This window comes from Myiozetetes cayanensis, unplaced genomic scaffold (assembly GCF_022539395.1).
Source record: "Myiozetetes cayanensis isolate MyiCay16 unplaced genomic scaffold, myiCay2020 scf3, whole genome shotgun sequence".
NCBI lineage: Eukaryota > Metazoa > Chordata > Aves > Passeriformes > Tyrannidae > Myiozetetes > Myiozetetes cayanensis.
This window is the reverse complement of record NW_026087521.1, coordinates 68,759,908-68,782,254: the sequence shown is the minus strand read 5'-3', so window position 1 is coordinate 68,782,254 and position 22,347 is coordinate 68,759,908. Positions and strand designations below refer to the sequence as shown.

Below are 22,347 nucleotides of genomic sequence, written 5' to 3'. Positions count from 1 at the left end.
TAATTCATTTAGTGTTGTTGGGTGAAAATGCTGGAGGAGCAAGGTGGGTGGAACTCACAAAAGCCCCCGATTTCAGCCCCCCCCGAGTTCTGGGTGTGCCCAATTCCTGGCATGGTGGTCTTCATTTAGTCATAGGATTTTTTTGCTCTGGGCCTGCACACAGTTAAATGCATCCTTGAAATTATGACCACAATGGGAAAGCTGCACAGCCCCAGGAGGAACAATGGATTAAATGGGCCCAGAGGCAGAAGGTGACAGCACTTTGGCAGGATTAGGAGTTTATTGCCTGCATTAAAACCGTGCTAGTGCAGGAGAAATAAATTGTGTGGGGGTGGTCCTATGGTGTGAAGAGTTTTGCCTGCAAGAATCCACAGCCTTTGCCTTGCAGTGGCCATTTGGAGCTGGGGAGCAGCTTCTACCCACTTTGCAGTTGTCCTGGTGGTGCTCCAGAGATCTCCATAGTATAGCTGAGATGTAGATGCCTGGGTGGGAATTATTTCCTTGGGCACAGGTACAGTACAGGTTAAATAAAAGTGATATTGGGGGAGAAAAAAATGTGCTCTGAAGTACTAAAATCTTGAACTGTTAGCAGAACAAGGAAGAGCCTGTTCTTTACTCCTTCAGTCATCAGGCTTTTGCTGACAATGGTTTTGGCACGCACAGCACACACACAGTGACTGACCATACATTTATGCAGCCTCCTGTGTGATCCTGCAGCCTTCTCTGATGCCCAGTGTGACAGAAAATAAGATCTAATAGAGTCATTTTTGTGTTCCTTTACTTCCAAATACATGTATTTTAGTTTTTTATCACTCTCCCAGAACATTTGCTGGCAGCAGATATGGTGATACCCTTTTAAATCTGACTCCTTTGAAAGCTTCCATCAGACCTGACAAGGAGTCTGTTCCCAACAGATATTTGTTGGGGCTTCTTGGCTAGAGCATCTTCCCAATCTTTTGACAAATTCAATGTCTCAACACTATGAATCTCACACCTACCACCCCCAAAATACTGTCAGAGCAAGTGGCTTTCTTTAGAAATGTCCTCTTTCCAAGTTTGGGATGCTGAAAGTTCCTTTTCAGATTGACAAAGTCTAGCTTGTGGGAGGATCTGGTGATGTCCTCTCTCTTTATCTTCATCTGCAGCATATCAGTTGTTCTTGCCCTGCACCCTCTCCTGCCTGCCTGTGTGTGTTAATGAGGCTGGAAAGGGAGTTTCTTGGGGCTGGTCCTGGGAGCAGGACCTTATGCTGGGGCACCTGCAAAGGCTGGGAAGTCAGGTTGTGACACCTGGTGATCAGAGAGTGACAGGTATTAATTGGCATCTGCTGACTAACAGTGACAGCTCTCTGCTTGTTCTGGCTGTGTAGACTCTCCCCCTGTAAGGAGAGAGTAGCTGGTGAAGAGCTCTCTGGAAGGAGAAGGATGCTCCTTCCCTTAGGCAGCAATTGAATGTGCCCAAGGGAAGGAGAGATTTGGATTATGGGATGGATCAGAGGCAGCACAGCAAGGCAGCACTTTGAGCACAGTGATGACACCGAAGGCCGCTGAGCGAAGCAGTGAGCACAGGGCTCTGCTGATGTAAGAGAAAATGTCTTAGAGCTGAGTGTACATAGTTGCAACCCACCAAAAAGCCTCCCAAATAAAGCTTGAGAGTCTGCTTTCCTTGGATGCAATGTGCAGGGGGAGATTTTTTTATAAATCTTTGAAATGAGTCCTCTGTCCAAGTGACTCCTGGTCACCTGGCACCTTCTGAGCTAAAAAGGCAGCAAGTCAGGCTTGTGGTGTAATAAAGACTGGCTTTTCCTAAATTTGAATTCCTTCTAGGTTGTCTTTGAGGAGCTCCCTGTGACAGAAAAAGTCAATAGATCTGTATCAAAGCCTGGGCTAGTCTGGGATCCCATCACACAGTCCTGTTGTCTTCATAAAATGAATTAGCACTCTGATCCCAGTGAATCAGTTGTAGTAGTAAATGACACCTCGTTCTCACCTTACCAGATGCCACAGAAAATCCTGGGAGATTAAAATCATTAGATCACCACGAAGATAAGGTGCTTTTCCCTCCTCTGTGCCCGATATCTGCAGATCTGCTCTGAGCTGCATGGCTGAGCTGCCTCTGCCTGGGTGGAGGGGCTTGATCTCTGCAAAGCAGAGGACACTTCAGGTATCTCCTCCTTCGTGGTGCTGGACATCTCTAACACTGAGAAACTGCCTCCCCACAAGGTATGTGTAAGTTTTGCAGCATGTTGGGGTGGGTCATGCTCTCCTCTGTCCTGTGGTGTAGAGGGCACTGGCACAAGTGCTCAGATGAAGTGTGGGATGGAAAGTAAAACCTTCCCTTGTGCGGCTGTTCTGTCCATCTCTGTTCCACTGGCACCTCTTGGGGCAGGAACTGTCCTGCACTGTGTGACTGTAGATGCTCATTAACGGTCTTGCTCTAGCTTGAGGCTGCTGGAAGATGCTCTGAAGAAGAAAACGCTAAGGACTTTACCTGTCCTGACCAAGGCAAAAGCACATCCTCCATGGCTTCTTTAGGAGCAACAAGATTTGCCTGTGGTGCTCCATCTCCCTCTCTGGTTTCAGACTTTGGCAAAGGCAGGGGAAAATTCCATGGGGAGAAGGAGGGAAAGTGTTTTCTACCCAGTACTCACAAACATGCTGGTGTACGTTAAATCCCCACTGTCCATGTGAGAAAGAAGCACAGTAAAAGGAAAGTAGGTACTTCCCACTGAGGGGAAAAAAAAAAAGGCATGAACAGTACAGAGCTGAACTTGAAAAATGTTATACAATATCACTTTGAAACCCTTCAGTGGGTTTGCAGCTGGTCTAACCAGTCTTCTACATCATGGAATCTTCCCCTACATATTATTCATGAAGCAAAGGTATTTATTAGAGCAGAACATGGCATAGATAAGATCTCTAGCACAGAGTGGGGGGAAAAGCTCTAATTATTCCTTAGAACACACCCTGATTTGGTGTGAAGGGCAGGTAGTGCTCCTTCAGTGGCAGGGACAGCATATTCCTGAGGAGAACATGCAGGTTTTCCACTGCTGGAGGAGTGAGGAGCCAGCAAATGCCCTGCAACTGCTTCCACCCACCCCATCCATCCTTGGCTGTTGCTCTCAGGGTGCATTTCCACTTCATTTTTCGGCATGTTCCAGTCTGAGTTTTTGTTCAGCAGCAAAAGGAGGTTGAAAAACTTGGTGTGGCTGGAATCAGGAAGGGTTATTATAGGTGTAGCTTTGTATGCTTTGGGTGCCTGATAATGGCCATACTGGAGCACAGGACTTCTCCACAGGAACCAAATGGCACAGGCAGCGTTTCTGAGGCACACAGGCCTTTCCTCTAGTTGTTTGCAGAGTCTGGTCATTTTTCTGTGCTGATAAATGTTTTTCTCTTTTAAATGTCCTTGAACTGACTCCCTTCAAGGTATAAGCAAGAAAAACTCCTTAATGACTGCACGTTGCTCCCTGAGCAAGGTTATTTCTCTCACACAGAGCTGTTCTTTGCCAATGTCCTGATCTTTTGACCCTGGAGCAGAGTTGCTCAGGACAGCAAAGTTGTCTTTTAGGCAGGAATGCTATATAACTATCTATATATGAACTTATCCACATGGATACACCACTTGACCTCTTGAAAATAGAAAACTTGCAGCAATGCATCTTGACTGAATGTTAAGGTACTGACTGACGTTGTTTTGTACAAATCCCAAACTCTTCAGTCATTCCCTGAAAGAGGTAAATGCTCATCATCAACAGCTGGAACTTTCTCAGTCTACCTTCACTGCTCCTCTCCCTTGCAGTGAACTGTACAAAGGTGTCTGTACTGATGCCTCACTGCTTTTTGTAGCCAGTAGAGGCCAGCAGCTTAAACTCAGAAAACTTCTAACCCTCAAATATATAAGATTTGATATAAGAGTTGATCTGTATTTGCTGTTGGAGAAAGGTCAGCTGCAGTGCAGATGCTGCTGCAAACAACTGTTAGCCAAAGGATAAATGAGGTGGAGTGGTCTGAACAGTCCTGGGCAGCCAGTCATCAGGCAAGTAAAGCATCTGGATACACGAAGAGAGATCAAACACGGTTTTATTTTTTTTATTTGGAAACAGCAGTGGCTGTGCAAGGACAAATAAGATATGCTGGTAGAATCTTACAGAAATTTCAAATCTCTTTATGGTAATTTTTTTGGAAGAACTGCTGCAACAGTGGGTATAAGGCAGCAAATATGCATGAATTTATAGTTTTATTACTTTTAGTCCAGCATCAGTCATAATGTTATTTATTAAAGTAATTTCCATGTATGGATATTAAGGAAGATATTATTCCCTACAGCATTACTAATATGCTGCCATTAACACTTAAAATCTATTACATAGGGCTGCTGTGAGTTTGATCTTCAGAGTATTTAAAACTGTACTTTAAAAAGATAGAGACTCTCTTAAGGAAGAGAGTGTGTAATAAACTCAGCAGTGCAATACACAAATTGTTTGAAGAAACAAATCAGAAAATAGACACTGAAAAATATTAAAATGAAAATATTTTTGTAAAAACCTGAAATCCCTGCAAATTATATGTGTGGGCTCTTTAGCCAGAGACATCTCATCTTGACAAAGATCAATAGCACTTGAACTTTTAGTGATATGAGGTGCAAGAATCCCTTCTGCAATCAGGAAAATGCAGCCAGCCCTGGTATGGAGCGTGGCAACCCCTTAGTAGCAAGGCAAACAGCACTTCCACTTTATTCATCACCTGAAATCTAGGAAAGGATGGCCAGAGAAGTCCTATAACCTAGTTCCCTGATTTGGGTGAAAAATTTCAGTCTGGATTTCTGATATTTGAAAATTACCCAACCCTTGTTAGTTTACAAGAGAAGATGAACACATGAAGAAGGATCATCTACTGCTGTACTTATATTTAACTCACCAGAACACATGGAGGTATCTTGAGGCTGGAAAGTTTTAGGACCTCTGAGAAGCAATATGAGATGGCACTTCACTGATTTGCTGAATGCCCTTCATCAGCTCATATCTGCTTTAACATCTCTCCTATTGTAAGGACCCTTAGGTGTATTTTGGTGTTTTACCCATTTTGCCAAACAGTTATCAGCATCTCAACTGGATGCTTTGAGAGAACCAATTAATTAACATTAGTGAAGCATTTGGTATTCTTGGATAAAAGACATTACAGGAAAACAAATTGCTGCCCCTTATGTTGCAAATCAAGATTTCCACTCTGTTCCTAAATACTTGTATTATCTAAGGCTGATAGCTAAAACCAACAGCTCATAAAAATAAAAAGAAAAAGTAAGATACGGTTGCCTGAGGGCATCTTTAATTAGAGAAGATATTTCCTTTTCAGATGAAAAGACATCTATAGTGAATAATTTCACTAGCCAAGAAACAATAAAGAAAAGGCTTCCCATGATAAGTTAAATAAGAGGTAATTAGATTGTGGATAGAGAAGGGAAGAAGCCTGAGACAAGCATCCCACTTCTAAGCCATTCAGGTTATGAAGGAAGCCAAAGACCTACAGCTCCATTAAGAACCAGAAGTTAGAGGTTTTTATCTCAGCTGTGCTACAATTGAGAAAGTTATTTAATCAGTTGGTTTCCCAGGTGGTTTTCCTTTTCCACTGTCTGCAACTGTGCCTTCGTGGTACAAACCCTATTTAAAATTGTGTGATTATGGTTCCTCTTCACTTCCCCTGAGCTTCCCATCCTCAGCTCCTCTGCCAACAACCCCTTGTGCCACTTGGGGAGATGGAACAGCAGGGACACGTAAAACAAGTGTGCACACAAGGCCAGTAACTGAGTGCAACAAAGTAAATCCGGCCTCCTATTAATTTTAACCAGCTGGTGAAAACTGAGCTGTCTCTGCTCTTACTTCATTGTTTAGAAAAAGGACTGGTTGTGAGTTATTGTTCTTGCAGATGGAGGGAAATGTCTGCCTCCAGTAATATCTGTGGAATGAGGCTGCCTGGAGTGGGCATGCTATGGCTCAGCAGAGGACACTGGCAGTGAGTGCTGGTAGTTTTCCACAGCCTTTACCCAGTATCAGGACATCAACCTTTTTCCATTAACTCATCCTTTCTGCCGCTCTGTGGTTTCCTGTGCTTGTTCTGGTGCGAATTTCCTTCCATCCACAACTTTGTTGTGCAGCTTTTACTTTAGGAGGCGAGAGGTTTGCCTTGATTTGGTAACTGTGAACTGCTGAGGACACAAAAGAAAGCACTAATATCTATCACCCTGCATTTCCCAAAGCCTTACATATTCTTTCTGCTGTCGTAGGTGAGATATCTGAAAAATGGGCCAGTTCAGCTTATCAGGCACCAGAAAATATTTGCTGAAAACTGATTTTACCAATCTCCTATTGCTTTGGCAGCCTGAGAATATGAGCACCAGGGTCTCCAACAACACGTGGAGGACCAGGTTTCTTGCAGAGCTGCCTTGGAGCTTGGCAGCCTGGCTCAGCACAACTTGGAGAGGTGTTCTCACTGCTCCCCTCAGCCTCCACTGTGCCACTCAGGATCAGATCCAAGTGGAAGATGTGAGTCTTTTTCTGATGCAACTGGATTCCTCTGGCTGTTAGCAAATTATTCTGACTGATGTGACTCCATCTGGCCCCAAGATTAATTTGAATCCTGTGGAGTTTTTTGCTGTTGTGAAAACTTAGCTTAACTAAATATTTCTCACAGCAAGATACCATAGTGGGGTGGCATTTCACTTACCCAGCATAATATACAAATTAATCCTGGAAAATGAGGCTCTGATCCCGTAAGAGGTTCCTAAGAGAAGTTTTGTGTTCCATGCTAGTTCTGATGGAAACCAGCTGGGCTATGGAGAGGTGCAGAGAGGTTGCTCATTCAGCTGTAGCTATGATACTGGTAGTCAGCATTACAATTAATTGTAAGTACCAATTTCTCTCATTTTTATGCTTGTTTGTAGTTTTTAAAGCAAAGCTTTTGGAAGCTTTCCAGAGAGAATGTAACCTGCACATCTTTGCTTTGTTGAATAAACAAATGAATGTATTTGAGGCTTCTGATGGCAAATTCAGATACCAGTTCCTACTGAAAAAAGCATCTCTCAATAGTGATTCTGTAACACTTGTGGATCAAAGACTCAACTCAGGTTCCTTTGCATGTTACATAATTATGTTTTAATCATTTGGTTTAGATTTTTAAAACAGACACAACTTAAAAGAAAACAGACAGTGATGAAAATGTCTCTTCCATGGGCTTTAGTTTGTCCTCTGGACCTACTGTTGGAAAAAAAAGCCAGATCTGGAGAAGAAACTGCTCCCTGATTCTAAGATTAACTCTTCTTTGCATTCAGGGACAAGGGCACTCAGGGACATTCCTTTCATTCCTCCACAAAGACTAGAAGGGCAAACTTGTCTTCCCCAGATTTCTGGGTCAATTAAGCTGATGGAAAATCATGGCTTTTTTTTTTTTTTTTTTTTCTATGCAGGATTACGGCTTTATAGGCTACATGACTCTTGGCCTACTTTGTCACAAACTTTGTGGTTTCACCATTTAATCACAAAAGGCACCATGAATTCAGCAGGTATGCCAATGACCCAGTGCCAGCTCACACACTGCTGCTGGTTTTTTTGCAGTCAGAAAATAAGACACCACAACATCACTGCACTTCAAAAGCAATTATTGCACCCAAAGGCTGCCAAGGAGGGCTTCTTTGTACCATCCTTACTTCTCTTCATCTCCTTGTCTTTCCTTCAGCAATGCCACCATTCAAAGTCATTATAGTTTGAACATAAACTAGATCAAATCATTACAGTAAGTCACTGATGTCCAGCTTCCTCTGGGAGGGGAAGACTGTGAAGCACAAGCAGCCCCTTCTGAGATCAGACTACATGTGTTGAAGCCTATGGTACTGCGACATGAAATTGTGTCATTAACAGCCAAACAAAGCCACCATTTGAGCCTTCTTGGCACTGTCACTCCCTCAGGCAGGTAGGAAACCAAAGCAACGTGTCTGCCAGATAGCCCAACCGAGCTATGATTTGATGTGGCTGAAACTCGAGGTGGAATTGGTTTGTGTAAAACTTCCTTTGGCTTGAACCCCTGCAGGGTGTACTTAAAATCCTGTAGCTCAGAGCAAATCTATGAACTACAGCTCTGGCAAAACCACAGGTTTTTGCTGTGGATCTCTCCACACACAGGTTCATGTGCTGACAGAAGAAGGGCTGATGCTTCCCAGTGTCCTTCCAGCTCCTCCAGCACTGGAGCAGCAGGAGCAGCATTGTGTCTCCTTGAGAAACACCACCTTTGCTGGACGGATGTGGATGTGCTCCTGCTCCATCTGCACCTTCCTGGTAGGCATGAAGCGTGTGTGTGGCTGCCTGCCCGTTCCTCCCTTGTGTTTCCCTGGCTGGAGAGGGGAAGGGGCCCCTCAGCTGGGCCATAAGAAAGATATTAAGCTATTAGAGAGCGTGCAAAGGAGGGCAATGAAGACGGTGAAGGGAAGCCGTGTGAGGAGCTGTATGGTGTGTTCAGCTGGAGGAGAGGAGTCTGAGGGGAGACGTCATTGTGGTCTTCAGCATCCTCCCGAGGGGAGGGGCAGGTACTGATCTCTGCTTTGCAGGGACCAGGGACAGGACCACAGGGAATGGCCTGGAGCTGTGTCAGGGCAGGCTCAGGTTGGATCTCTGGAAAAGGTTCTTCCCCCAGAGGGTGGTTGGCACTGAACAGGCTCCCCAGGGCAGTGGGCACAGCACCAAGGCTGCCAGAGCTCCAGGAGAGTCTGGATGATCCTCTGGGGCACAGGGTGTGACTCTGGGGATGGTCCTGTGCAGGGTCAGGAAGTTGGACTCGATGATCCTTGTGCGTCCCTTCCAGCTGGGCATATTCCGTGATTCTGTGACACCCCGGGGGCTGCCCCGACAATGCCCGGCCGGTGCGGTCGCAGCCCCGCCGTGCCCCGCTCACGGCCGCGGGTGTCCGGGCGTGCCTTGCCGGGGCGGGGCTGCGCAGATTTGGGATTTCTGCGGTCCTGCTGTCTCCGCGGGTCCCTCCCCGTGCCCCTCCCGGCGGCGCGGGGGCGTCCCCGGCCCGCCCGTCCCCGCCCCGCCGGCGCGGCTGCCGCGGCCGCGCGTTCAGCATCGCTCGGAGCCCGGAGCAGCGCTCCGAGCCCCGGGGACACGGCTCGGCAGGGCAGGACCCCCCGGCGCCCCCCGCACTCTCCCGCGCTGTAAGGAGGGCGCTCCGGCTCCTGCCCCCGGCGGCGCTGCCCGCGGTCGTGCGCGGTGAGTGGGGCTCGGGGGGAACCGGGCGATGCCACCGCCGGCTCTGCGAGCCCCGCAGAATTGGGGGAAGGCAGAGAGGGTCTGACCCTGTGCCCTTCTGCGCCGGACACAGGGCTCGGGGAGCGGCCCCGGGGACCTCCTGGTGAGAAGGGTGGGCTCGGGGGGCTCCCGGCTTTGTTTGTGGCTGCGGAGTGCGGTGGAGCACAGCCCTGGCAGCGCTCGGGTGGTCCCTGTGGATGCTGGAGCTCGGGCTCGCAGGTTCTGCTCCCTGCGTGAGTATTCAGTGTTTGTGCAGACGCTGCTCTCCTTCTCTTCCAGTCTGAAATAGCGATCTCAGGTAGCTGGAGTTGGCTCCTGATGTGATTCCTGGGGGCTGGGAGCTGTAAGCCTTGTTCACGCAAGTAAGACCTCTGTGCCTGAGTAAGATGGTTTTTGCAGGATGATTTTGCATGTTTCCACCCTGGAGTGCACATTCTCCGACAGCTCCTGCAGGAGATGGGCTTGTCCCTTTCTCTGTGTGTGCGTGTGCGGTCCCTGTTAATTTTGGCAGTTCGTATGTGATCGTTGGTAAAGGTCCGGTGTCTTCGTGCTCTTCAGGAATACATTACAGTGGATGTGTGCCAGTGTTTTGATATTGTAAAAGCAACAAGAGGGAAGAACCTTAGAAAAAGGTTCGAGGAAACGATTTAGCTCTTCTTATGTTCATCGTTTCCAGGCAGTGTACTTGTAGGCATCTCAGGGTAAATTGCAGGAAACAATGTGTTTACCAGCACATTGATGAATAATGGAAAGACGGGTCTAAAGCTAAACGTTGATGCTTCATTTAAAAGAAATACTTGTAATTTTTTCTGTCTCACGCACCTATTAGCTTTTAGGGAAAAGACGACTATTAGGGGGTGATTAGGAAGCTTTCTTACAACTTGAATAGAATAAGTAGTTCAGTATAGGAGAGCTGTAGGATAATGGACTCATCTGGTATCTAGTGCATGGTTGGATGTGGAGCTGTGGTGCTGCCAGGCAAAACTGTTCTTTGTAATATCTGTAGCCAAAGTGGAGCTAAAACTTTGTTCTGGGAGTCAGGTGAATACTCTGGTTCCTCTGGGGTAGATGAATAATATGGTACTTGCTATGGAACATGTACTGACAGGGGTTTCATATTTATATCCTAGACCATTGACTTAGTGCTTCATGCTTCTCTTTCTCATTAATAATCTAATTAGGGGAAGACTCTGGAAGGAATATGGAATCGAGAAACGTTCCCAGTGGATATGCAGTAAAAAAGACATTGTGGAGCAGGCAGCGTAAGAGGAATTTCCAGAAGTACTTACTCATCACCCAAAACAGAGCCAGATTTCAAACGCTCCTAGGCTTGTGCTTAGGCTCCAGAGAAAATTGCTGGATTTTCAGGTCTTTCTTTTCAGTTTTCAAAGTCTTGTATCTAGAGTGCTGTGGGGGTTTAGTAAGGGAAACATGTCTGTGTAACCCAAGTTCTGAATCTTCAGTGCTTAAGAAAATCAAGCCCTGAGCACTTGAAAAATTCTGAGCCTTGGGTTGTAGTCAGACCTCTTACCACTTCCATTCTGGAGGCATTTCCTTTTAATTTTTCCAACAGATAGACTTATAGCTGTAAATTCTAGGTGCAATAAAGCACGGCATTAAAATTACTTTAATTATTTTTTTTTCAATATAGAAGCCATCAGGATTAATGAACAGCTCTGTAAATGTCTATGAAAATGTAAGATCAGTAATAGAACTGTATGTGGCACTTTATCTCAGAACAAAAGTAATAGGTAGTGGCTAAAAATAGTATTTCCTCTTTCAACAATAGAGTTAAATATTGCAATGGATGTAAACTACAGCAAGGTGGATTGGTCCAGAGCTGGAGGCTTGATCACTTGTGCCTACTGACCTTTTGGCCTTCTTCTTCATTTTCCTTTAAAGTATCACTCTTGCACGTGTATTTTGATAATAAACCACAAATGCAAACCAAAAAGCTGTTCTTTAAAGGGAGAGTTGGAGGTTCTGCTGCTGCACCACGGAGGCCCAATAATTTCTAGAATGTGTTCTGATCTCCTGTAGCTCAGCACAAACTGCTGAGCCGTGCTCAGGTTGTGCCTGGGTTTGCATGTCCCACGTGTGGGCAACAGCAAACATCCTTCCACCAGAAGGAAAATTATTAGCTCTGGTTCTGATCGTTTAGCGCTGTTTGAAGTGGTCCAACGTCACTGCTCGAGAAATGCCTTCATAATAAGGTCAGTGAAAAATTTGCCTCTCCAGTAGCCCTGTCACAGCCTCTTGAGGAACTGTTGAGTTATGAGAGCTGGTAATTATCTGCCTTCATCTGTGGCCCGGGACTCAATGACACTGAGCACAAAGAGGAGGAGCAAATGACAAATACTTGGACAGCAGCACATCCTCTCGGAGGTGTTTGCTTCTCCCCTGGTTACTTAGGATAAGATTGACAAGTTTGGGGTGTGGATAAAGCAGTGTTTAATTACCTAGTGCTTATTTAGCCCTTGGAAGATGGAAAATACTATGTGGGCATGATTTGAATTAAGTGCTGTTATTCCCTGGTATTAAAGAATTTGCTTGCCTGCTCTGCATCTCAGGTTGAAGTCGTAGGCGATTTTAAAGCATTATTTGAACTGTGGTTTAAATTTGTTTTAGCAGAGGGGCCTGGGAAAGTCTTTCAGTAGGAAAAAATAATAGGTAAAGATTTTCTTGTTTTAGCCTTCCTTTTTTTTTAGTAGTTGCAAAATCTCTGTATTAGGGAAGGAGGAAAAGGGAGCTGAATGGAACCGAGTAAGGAGCTGTTGTGTGAGGTAAAATTCTGATATTGTTCTCACATGCCACCCTGCAAATACATTTGCATTTAAAATTTCCAGGCAAGCCAAAGCGTAGGACCGGTGCAGAATGCTAAACAAAACCTGACAGCGAACTCTGAAAACACCACACAAATGGGCTGGGCATTCCTTTGCTTGAACAATTTAGTTGGAGATCTGCTTCTTTTAATGATTATGGATCTGAAACAAAGATTCTGACAAAAATGGGATGTCAGTTTTATTCTAAGCTGTTTTCAGTGGAAAGATGTTTACTTTCTGTCACATTTCCCTGTGAGTGTTTGAAAACTCCCAGGAACTGTAAACCCCAAATCCCTTTCTGCCCATCAGATAGCCACAATATACTCCTTTGTGTCGCTCAGGCTGAAATTCAATCTGCTTGGGAGGCTGAGGAGTGGTTTGGGGCGCAGTGGTGATCCCAAAGATATTGGATATCACCACAGAGGTAGCTTTATGTTGATGGTGTGAGCAGACAAAGCAGCAGCTCTTTTGAGGAATGTGGTGATGCTTCTCCTGTACCGGAGTAAAACAGTTCTGCTCAGGGGTAGTGTGATAGAGAAGCTGGGGTGATGCCAACTGAGGAGGGAACAAAACTCAGTGGGTTTTACGTCTTCAAGTGTAAAACTCGTGTGTCTGCAGTTATTGGCAATAAACTGTCCCTGTGCAGACAGAGCGCTGGTGCAGAAAAATCTGAGGAGACTGAGGGTTGGGAATGGGAAAAGAAAATGAAGGATGGGTTAACGTGTGAACTGGGTGTGAACGAGCACCCGCAGTCACAGGGCTGGAACAAATCGAGGGCCCGTGGTCGGGCAGGGCTGCAGGGAAGCAGTGACACAAGACAGCTCAGTTGGCCGTGATATTCCAGTTATGAATGGGAGAATAACAAGCTTTCCATGTGCAGTGTGGGTGCATCTGGCTCCCTGGCTCAAATATAGGACACCTACCCTTTGAGAGTTTCTGAGGGAAGGGAAGGAGCTGGTTAGGAGAGCAAAGGGACATTTCTGGGGAGTGATTAAAAATGCTTAATATAGATAATCTAAGAAGCAAAGACACCTGCACTTTCAGGTATGGGTACTCAAAAGATAATCTTAGCCTTTGCAAGAACAACTAGATTTAACTTAGGGTAACTTGAACATCAAGAAAAGCTATTTGGAATGAAGCTAAATAATCTTCCCCCAAAATGCTGGTTGGGTTGTTGGTCGGGGTTGTGTAAAGTTCACAGATAGCCCTGGAAGGTGTTCTACAGGGCTGGTGGCTCAGGGTCACATCTCCCCTGGCTGTGCCTGGGGGCCAGGGTGGTTTTGAAGTCATCAGGGCAGCTCTTCTGCTGGGATTTGACTGCTCAGCTACCCTGTGTGGTCTGCACAGTCATTCCCTGCTGCCTGCTGTATGGAAGGAGATGGACTGGATGAATGAATAAATATTATTCCATCCTTAGCTGCTGATCTAGGAAATATTTGATCACTTATCTTGCTGGCAGCTGACACTTAGGCCATTATTCTATAAAACAAATGCTGTTCTGATCACGTGGGGAGGGAAAATGGGAGTAGGGAAGTGATGGAAGACACTCCTGTGGGGAGCTCAGCAGGCCAGGCTGGAAATATTGCTGGGTTTGCATTGACTGTTCATTTGTGTCCTTGGACCCATGTGGGATTCTCCTCTTGAGGAAAAGCTGGAAAGCAGCAGGCTCAGGGTGTTTTCCTGCTTTATGTTCCAGCCATTATTGGTGGGGGAAAAAAAAATTAATGGATATTCTTGGATATTCTTACATCTTCCTTTGCTGAGACTAGACACAACACTGAGTTCTTGCCTAAGTGTGAAGAGCCACTTCTAAGGGTTGTGCAGCTCTGCTGAAGTTGCAGGTGATGCATAAATGGATGCATCATCTTTATGGATGCATAAATGTTGTAGGTGATGCATCAATGGATGCATAAATGGAAGGGCTGAGGACTATGATCCAAAATGTGGAAGATGCTGCAGCTTTGGGTCAGCCCCAGCAGGTCTTCAGTCCAAGATCTTGTCTTTGCTTGTGTTTGGATTTAATCACTTTCTTCGGGGTTGTTTTTTAGAATGTGGTTCCAAGAATATAAAGATGTTGTAATTTTGAACTTAATTGTTTGTTATGGTGTTACTGTGTGCTGTAACTTCTCTCTTCAGATTCAAGGTGGGTCAGCTTATGAAAAGCTTGATCAGACCCCTGAGGTTTGGTGTTATAACATGCCATCATTCCTCCACTAGATTTCTCGTTGTATCCCAGAATAAACCAGAGTTATATAAATTAGACATGCTTATCCTGCAGAACAGGTGGAGTTATAAGGGCTCCAAGATGGTGTGCTGTTGCTGGATAGGGAGGAGTATTTTTATTCTGATTCACAGTGGCTGCTTTAAAAACTGGAGACTGTTTGTCTTCAGCATGAATGGTTTATTGGAGGGTAGGCAGGGAAAACATTGAAAAGAGTTTACAAAGCTGGCTTAAGGATGAGCCTCTTTTAATTAAGTGTAACTTGAGTCCCAGAATTTCCTCATCTGGTGACTTGGTACAAGGTTTTCACTTCCTGTGTTGTCCATTTGATGTTGGAGATTTAGAAGAAAAGGAGCTGTGAAATTTTGTTGTCTTGGTTGCAAAGGAGATGAGAAAGCTGAGAGAAGTTAAGTGATCTTCCAGAAAGCGTGTTAGCCCAGCTTGGATGTGCTCATCCAACCCCTCTGTAATCCAGTACTGCTGGTTTTCCTTTCACCACTATATTAATTTTTCTCTCTGTAAAATATTCTGGTGAGGTTCTCTCCAGGAAGAACAGAGGGCCACTTCTTATTCCTTTGATTATCTACTTATATCCTGATCTCGGAAACACCAGCAAACTGCATTTGGTGATTTTCACTGCTTACAATGAGTAAATTAATTTCACATCCAGTTTTCCCTGTGAGAGGAAGCACCCACTGCTGTCTGCACAGGTATGGTTTCGGTTTGTAGTATCAACTAGTTTTTAAAATATGGGCCCTGCGGATCCTGTACAGAGTCTTGGTGCACCCCTGACTGCTCTGTGGTGGTGATCATGGCTTTGTGCTCGTGGTTGTGTTTGTTTGTTTTGCTGGGGTTTGTGGTTGGTTTTTTTTAAGTTTATTTCCATTTTTGCTCTGGAGGACTAGGCAGAGGCTGCTGTCAGTGGGTTATCAGGCTTAACAGATGATTGGTTTGGCTTGGCATGACAAAACCACTCCTCCTAAATAAAGTTCCTGGTATGAATTATGCTGTAGTGTGTCCCATCAGGGAGGTCTGAATCACTCCAAAGTGCCAGGAAAAAGACATTCTTGTAGTAATTCTGGCATCCCTGAAGACAGAAAGTATTGGAAATTTTGAGAGTCTCATAAAATATCCAAGCCAGTTTTGTATAACTGAGAAGCAGCTTGGAAGGTTCAGATAAGAAGCCAGATGTTGGCCCCAGCTAGTGAGATTTGCTTGCATGGATCAAATTTGGCATTATAGCATGCTTCCCAAATTAATTCTGTAATGTACAATTCCAGCACGAGTGGATTTTCCATTTTATTCTGCATGACTTTTGTTCATTAATCATTATTAAACAATTTCCTGGAGATACTCAGGCTTAAGTGTGTGTTTTGTATGACTACCAGAATTGTCTACAATTACACAGACAGGAGAGAAAATACTAATCCAGGTTAAAAGATGAATTTTTCTCATCTACAGCACTGTCTGTACCTTGTTAGAGTCATCAGGGACTTCTCAGTTTACCTGAATATTTGATTTGAAGCCAGGAAGAAGATGCAAGGTTTATGCTTAGCATCTTCATGTACAATAAATTCTTCTGCTGTTTTTAGGGTCAAGTTTTTAACATTGGTAATACACTCCTGGCATCATCTCTTTTGACTTTTTTTTTGCTGGAAAAAGAATATTTATTAGCTGATTTAAATTCAGTTAACTTCATTTCCCTTTCATGGAGCTTTTAACAATGTTTCATGAGAGATGCAACTGAATTGCAGATATGTTATCTCCCTCTGAATACTTCGAGGTCTTTCCTAAACTCCCATGAAGGTTTCTTGATCGTTCTCATTTTAATTCCAGCTCTCATAATTATTTTGTAGCATATGGGAAGTTCTGGATGCTAATAGATGCTAATTCTGGTAGCCTTTGTCATGCTTACTTAACAAATAGTTCCAGTCCCTTATTTATCTGCCTTAGTTGTTTATTGGTGATTTGGTTTTCTGCCTTTAAGCCCCTGGGTTGAGGCATTAAAACCACCCTGTTAGGCAGAGTACAAACCCCAAACCAAGTGCAGACCCTGCCCTGCATATTAACATTTCCTTTTTATGACTAAATGAGGGAAATTCCTCTTCAGTGCCTTGTACTCAGACCTCTCCAGGCTCTCAGTTGCCACTTTAGCAGCATTTAGAAAGTAAATCTCCAGCTTAGGGGGGAAAGAATTAAAACTGAGCACCACTCTTGCCGAAACAATCCTTGTGCTGTGGGAAGCCGTAAGAGTTTAAGTTTGTAGAGACTACCCATGATCTGCCTGTTTAGGTAAAAATGGATGGTCTTTCCTCTCCTCCTTGCTTTGCTTTTCCTCTCATTCAAGCGAGGGGGATGATGAATGCTTGGGAGGAATGTGCCCCTCCTATTATCTGTCTTCTTTCCTTGCCTTCTTGCAACAGCTTCCCCATTCAGTGTTAAACAACAGAAGAAAAACGCTTTAAAAATAAAGATATTCTATTATCGGCCTCATCCTGTGAAAAAAGGATGTTCTGGTTCCCCCACAGATGGGCAAAGCGGAAAAGTTCCTTGCTGGCCCTAAAATCTATGATGGCAAGAAGAATGAGAAAAGCACATTGAATTTGCAAACCATTGCATTGCTGAGCACAAACTCCCGTGTGTGGAGCTCTGAACCCTTCGGAGTCCCCAGCCTGGAGTGGGTTTTGTAGGCAGCAGAGGTTCCAAGTTAACTGAACTGGGCTCTTTCCTAAGCATTCCTTGTTTTTACTGTGGCTTTCTGTGCAGGTGCCCATCTGTACACAGATAGATGTGGGTAAACATGCAGACAGATGATGGGTAACAGATGGCTGAGCCTCTGCTCTTGAAACAGTGACCACCCCTCTGCAGGTTTCATGTGTCCTCCCTAGAGCCTGGTGCAGCCTTGTTTAGGGAATTAAATGGAATATGACTCCTGGAAAGACACATTGGGTGTCTGGATGATGTCTTTCTTATGCTGACACAGCTGGTGGAAGAAGTGTGTGGGGCTTGCCATTCCTTTGGGCCAGGAAAAGGCATGTCCAGACGGACCCTGGATGGCCCCTGTGGGGTGATCCCATCAGCATCAGCTGCTGAGAGGGTTGGATGTGGCTTTAAACAGCTGGGACATATCCATGAATGCTCCTTCCTTCATGCTCTTGCAGGGAATGTGGAGAATGATCATGAAGCCCGCTGGAACAGCTGACAGGCACATCTTTTTGGGGTTCCTGCTCTCTCAGCCTGAGCTTTCCAAAGCCTGGCAAGATATATCTGATATGTTCTGATATATCAGATACATTCTGACTCCCAAAGACCCAAGAATGGCTTTTTATCCAGGAGCCCTGCTGAGCAATATTTGCATAACTTGGGGTGGGATCCCCTGTGGTTTGATCTGTGGGTGTGACCCAACTCTTCAGCACTGTATGATTCCATATGAAGTCCAGAGGTGGGTTGTGGTTTGGGGTGGCCACAGTGATTAGGAGAATTCCTGGAGGGGCATGAGGGAGTTTAGGCAGCCATTGCTACTGCTTGCTGCCCCAGAGCTCTGTGCACACATTCAGAGATCCCAGGCAGAAGCAAACTAAATCCATTTGCTTTGGTGTCCCCCCCTCCCACTGATTTTTGTTTGTTTTTTTTTCAAACTCCTGCATCTGCTGTCTTGACAGTGTCCTGCCTGCCCCTACAAATGAGACAGCAACAGAGAAGATTTTTTAAGCTGATAAAGAACAGGAAGAAACAGTAGATTTAGTGGAATTTGAAGACAGTTCAGGCCACTGAGCAGCACGGCATGGTGTGCTGGAATAAAGTGCTGGAAGGTGATGCCCTTGGTCAGGGTGAGCAAAGTCACGAGGGATGTTTGAAGTTAAGAGACACTTGCTTATGTTTTAAAACCACCTTGTTTTGCTGACTACAGCAAAACCCCCATCTTCCTACCTTGGGAACAAAACCTTTAGCATGCTGGTGCTGCAGATCCCTCTCAGACCAACACTCAGTTTAGCTCTTAATTTATTGTGGGTTTTTTTACTTACTGAGAGGTGGCTAAATGGGTTGTGGTGCTTTGGGTGGTGGCAGGAGGTGTCTGGGAATGGTGACTCTGGTGTTGCAAACAAATCTCAGTGCTCATGTCTTGCTTTGCAGGTGGTGAGCCAGGGCTTGGACTGTGGTGCTGCAGAGCTGGGCAAAGTCTGGAAGGACTTTTGAGTGCAGGGTTTATGTGAACACATGCGAAGTCAAGTGATGCCCATGCATTTACAGTAGCCAAAGGTATCTGTTACTTAGCACTGAGTTTTTAGCTGTAGCAAAAGTGTCAACTGGCCTGATCCAGGAATCAGTGGACAAATACATCTTGGGCTTTGCTCTGATTAAACCACCGGCCATCCTGCAGGAAGAGCTTTCAAATCCCACTCTGCTTGGCCCATAGGCAGGGTTTCCTCCCTTGATTTCTTTGCAGCTGGTGAGCCAAACCAGCATCACACCTGCCTGCCATTCACCCACCAGCTCTGCCAGTGCCAGGCCAGCTGTGCAGCAGCAGTTGCCTTCCGTCTGGGGTGAGGACAGATTGCCAGTAGAGGGACTCAGGAAGTGATTAGAAGGAGAATTAAATTTGCTCTTCAGGCGCGTTGAGGTCTAAGTAGCTCTCCTTCCCCCCCCCCCCTCCACCCCCCTCAACAAAGAATTGGAGGGGGGGAGGTGGAGAAAAGAAAATTATAGGAGGGAAACAGAGGGAGGAAAGAATCGAGCTGCATCCTCACCATCTGTGCACTTGGACTGGTGCAGCTGCTCTGCCATTGACACGCTGCTGTCTCTGAACCCAGCACAGGCAGGCAAATGACTTGTATTGTGAACACAAATCACTGAAGATTAATGCTGGTAAATAGCCTGGTCACAAAATACTACCCCAAAGGCAGAGCCTCGAGCGGCTTGAAACCTTTAAGGATCCTCTCCCTTTTATCTCGTTCCTTGCTTCTCTTCATCAAAGATTTTCTCAGAATTCGGGAGCCGAGCAGAATTTCAACGCACGTGGTTTTTCTGGATCAAATCCCATAGCTCTGAATGCAGCACCATCACTTTTGAAACATTAAAAGGTTATCTAGAAGCAAAGGGGAATGGCCAGTTGGAGCTGTAAGTGGGACTACTTCAGTGCTTAAAATTAGTTAAAGAAGTGTTTAAATGGTTCATTAGCTCAGGGCCTCCATCTGCTACCTGGGGCTGCACAGTTTGTGACAGTCCCAGCTCCGGGGGTGTGTGGTCAATGCCCTCCGTTTATTTGTGAGGAAAAGGTACTTTGCATCAAGTGCTGTGGAGAACAGGCAAACACAGCGTGCAGGGTAACAGAGCCCAAACCAAACAAAATCACCAAGGGGATGGTGTGCTTTTGTGAATGGCTTCGGTACCTTTGTGGAAATCTCAACTGGGCTGGCAAGAGGTGTCTGAGCACAGGGTGTGTGGAGTCCACCTTTCCTCTCCCAGAGCCGCAGGCTCTTCGAGGTGGTCTCATAACAGCCTGGGTCCTGACCCAGCATCTGTTGACAGCAACAGAAGAATACCTTGTGTACCTAAGATAAAAAAAGCCCACACAACACTACTTTTGATACTCCTCTCTTGGTGTTACTAATGATGATAGAGATTTTCCAGAGTTTAGTCACTGCCAAATGCCCCTTCCTGAATCTGAAGGACCATTTGGGCTGTTGTTAATCCCTGAGAATAGCTCTGCAACTGAGTTATTGCTGAAAAACTGGATATTGTTTGGAAGCTCAAGGAGTCTCTCATGACTGCTCAGAGCTGATGATAAGAGTTTTTACATCCCTAGTGTTTGCACTATAGTACTGTAAATTAGTGATGGCAGGACACAAAAAGATGAGTGGAATTTAGGTCCTTTTTGCCCTGTAACGGCTGCTACTTCTCTTTACCTCTTGTTTTTAAGGTCAGTTTTATTTCCCACAAAACCTTTCCCTCCATGCGGCCTCCAGCACACCGAAAGTCCCAACTTTGCTGCACAGTTTATCCAGTGATGGAGCATTGATGGAGCCATGAACTTGCCAGCTTTTGTGTAAGTCCAAGCCCAATACTCACATCTCCACAAACTTTGTCAGCTCAGAGGTGAGGGACCTGGTCTGTCTCCTCCCACAGTAATTTATCCTCTGATATCCAGGCATATCATCCTCACTAGAGAGGAGTCAAATGCTGCTTTTATATCCTTTTCTCCCATTATTCTCCAGGGGTTCAGGCAGCAGTGTGTGCTTTGAGAATGGCAGCAGATGCAGGCTGTGGAGCTGTATTCTCATGTTTCTGGGTTTCCTCAGGAAGCTTTTGACTAAGCAGCTGTCGCCTCGTGCAGAGTCACAATCTATGAGTCCGAGAGTGTAGTAGAAACGTCAGAGGAAATATAAGAAGTTGCTGCCTGCAGCTATTTGCTACCTTTCTTCCAAATCTGCAGGGCTGGTGGAGCAGAAAGTATCTCAGTATTGCATCTGGCAGCTTCACCGGATCCTCACCCCCCTTGGCACCACTGGATTTGCACAGGGACAGTAAAACAGAGCCCCTGGCCATCCTTGCTTTGGTAGAGCAGGGAGGAGCAGGAGGGGTAGCAGTGTCATCATTTCTTAAATTTCTCTTTGCAGCCTGGGAAACCATTTGTAATGAGCTTAGGATGAGCTGCCTACTTATTATTCTTATTAATTTTTTTCCTATTTCCCTCACGTTATTAAATGCAGGTGACAATTACTTCTGCTTTCAGGATTCCTGACTGTGGAGTGCTATCCAGTTTTTTTTTTTTTCTTTCCCTGAAGTCCTAGCGACCACAGGAATGGAGGATTACAATATTTCCCATTCTTTTTGCCCAATCCATGCCACCCAACCACAGTTTTTCGTTGCAGCCAGGGCCTTGTGAGCATCTCTTGTAAAACTCCACTGCAGGTTCTGCATATGTCTCCAGTCTGGTGCCAGTGCTGGCTCTGTAATCCCTACAGTGGCCAGAAGTGACCCCAACTCTGCCCTAAAAATAGACCTGTGAGAGGTGTGTGCCTGAAAGGTGCTGAGCCAGAAGCTTGGTGGTTTGGGTAGAGATGCCCATGATAATGCTGGTGAGCCTTAGAGTATATTCAGCAGAGTCTGCAGATATGTGAAAAGAGGCAGATAAAGCTGTTGAGGGGGGGTTGTGGGTTGGGACTTTGTCATTCCTTTTTTTGCCACGCAGGCTTTAAATTCTTGCTGCCTTGGAAGTCACTTTTGGCTCTGCTCTGCTGTCAGGTGCCTCTCCCCCCCTCTCCTGATGCTCCATCCAAAACTGGCTGTGCCAGGAGTGAAGGGGTCGGATGAGAAGAGTGAGATTTGTGTCACTAAGCTGGCTGGGACTCTGTAGTTGCCCAGGATCCACCTGTCTCTTAATCTCTCCATTGTTCTTAATAGGAAGCTCCTGTCTGTGGCAGATGTTTTGCAGGTTGGCTCCAGCAGCAGCTGCTTTGTGTGGTCTGGCAGCTCTGCAGGCAGAGGCTGAGCACGGGGCTGGGGCAGGGTGGCTGTGGGCAGGACCTCCCCGAGGTGCAGGAATTGCTGATAAATAGGGGGGACACATTGAAATGTTCCCTTTTTTGTTTTCCCACCTCCCACAGCTCTTGGGAATGAGGAAGGAGGCCACTAAGAAATGTTGGCATTTCAGTCAGAAGCAAAGGCAGCTGAAGTGGAATGCTTGCCTTTTTTTTTTTCTTTTTTTTTTTTTTTTTTTTTTTTTTTTTTTTTTTTTTTTTTTTTTTTGTGGTGGGGGGTTGGTGGGGAGAGAAATGCTGCTGCAGAGATACTGCAAAGCTGCTGTGCAGAAAATCCTGCCTGGATTTGTTCAGTTTTCAAATTCAGGGGTAAAGCAGTTGACAGTTCCTGTGCCTGAGATTGCCTGAAGTGACTGAGCCAGCAAAGGAGACCCAGCAGGGGCTCAAGTGAAATTCTTCCAAAATGCTCTTGTTTACACTCACTGCATCCTTTTCCAGTAAAACCCTTCAAATGCTGCTTCAAAAATT

At 45.5% G+C, this 22,347-nt stretch overlaps 1 protein-coding gene across 6 annotated transcripts in view; it reads left to right on the top strand.

The window, feature by feature from the left end:
- The first annotated feature begins 9,131 nt into the window (after positions 1-9,131).
- PRR5 (proline rich 5) overlaps positions 9,132-22,347 on the top strand; it is a 75,385-nt gene continuing 62,169 nt past the window's right edge. Inside the window, exons 1-2 of one of the 6 annotated variants that reach the window (XM_050323320.1) lie at positions 9,165-9,256; positions 9,575-9,657. The gene's annotated coding sequence lies outside the window, so the exon portion shown is untranslated. Of the gene's footprint in view, positions 9,257-9,574; positions 9,658-18,475; positions 18,599-20,258; positions 20,385-22,347 lie in introns of those variants that run through there. The other 5 variants (XM_050323325.1, XM_050323321.1, XM_050323323.1 and 2 more) reach the window with 5 other exon arrangements.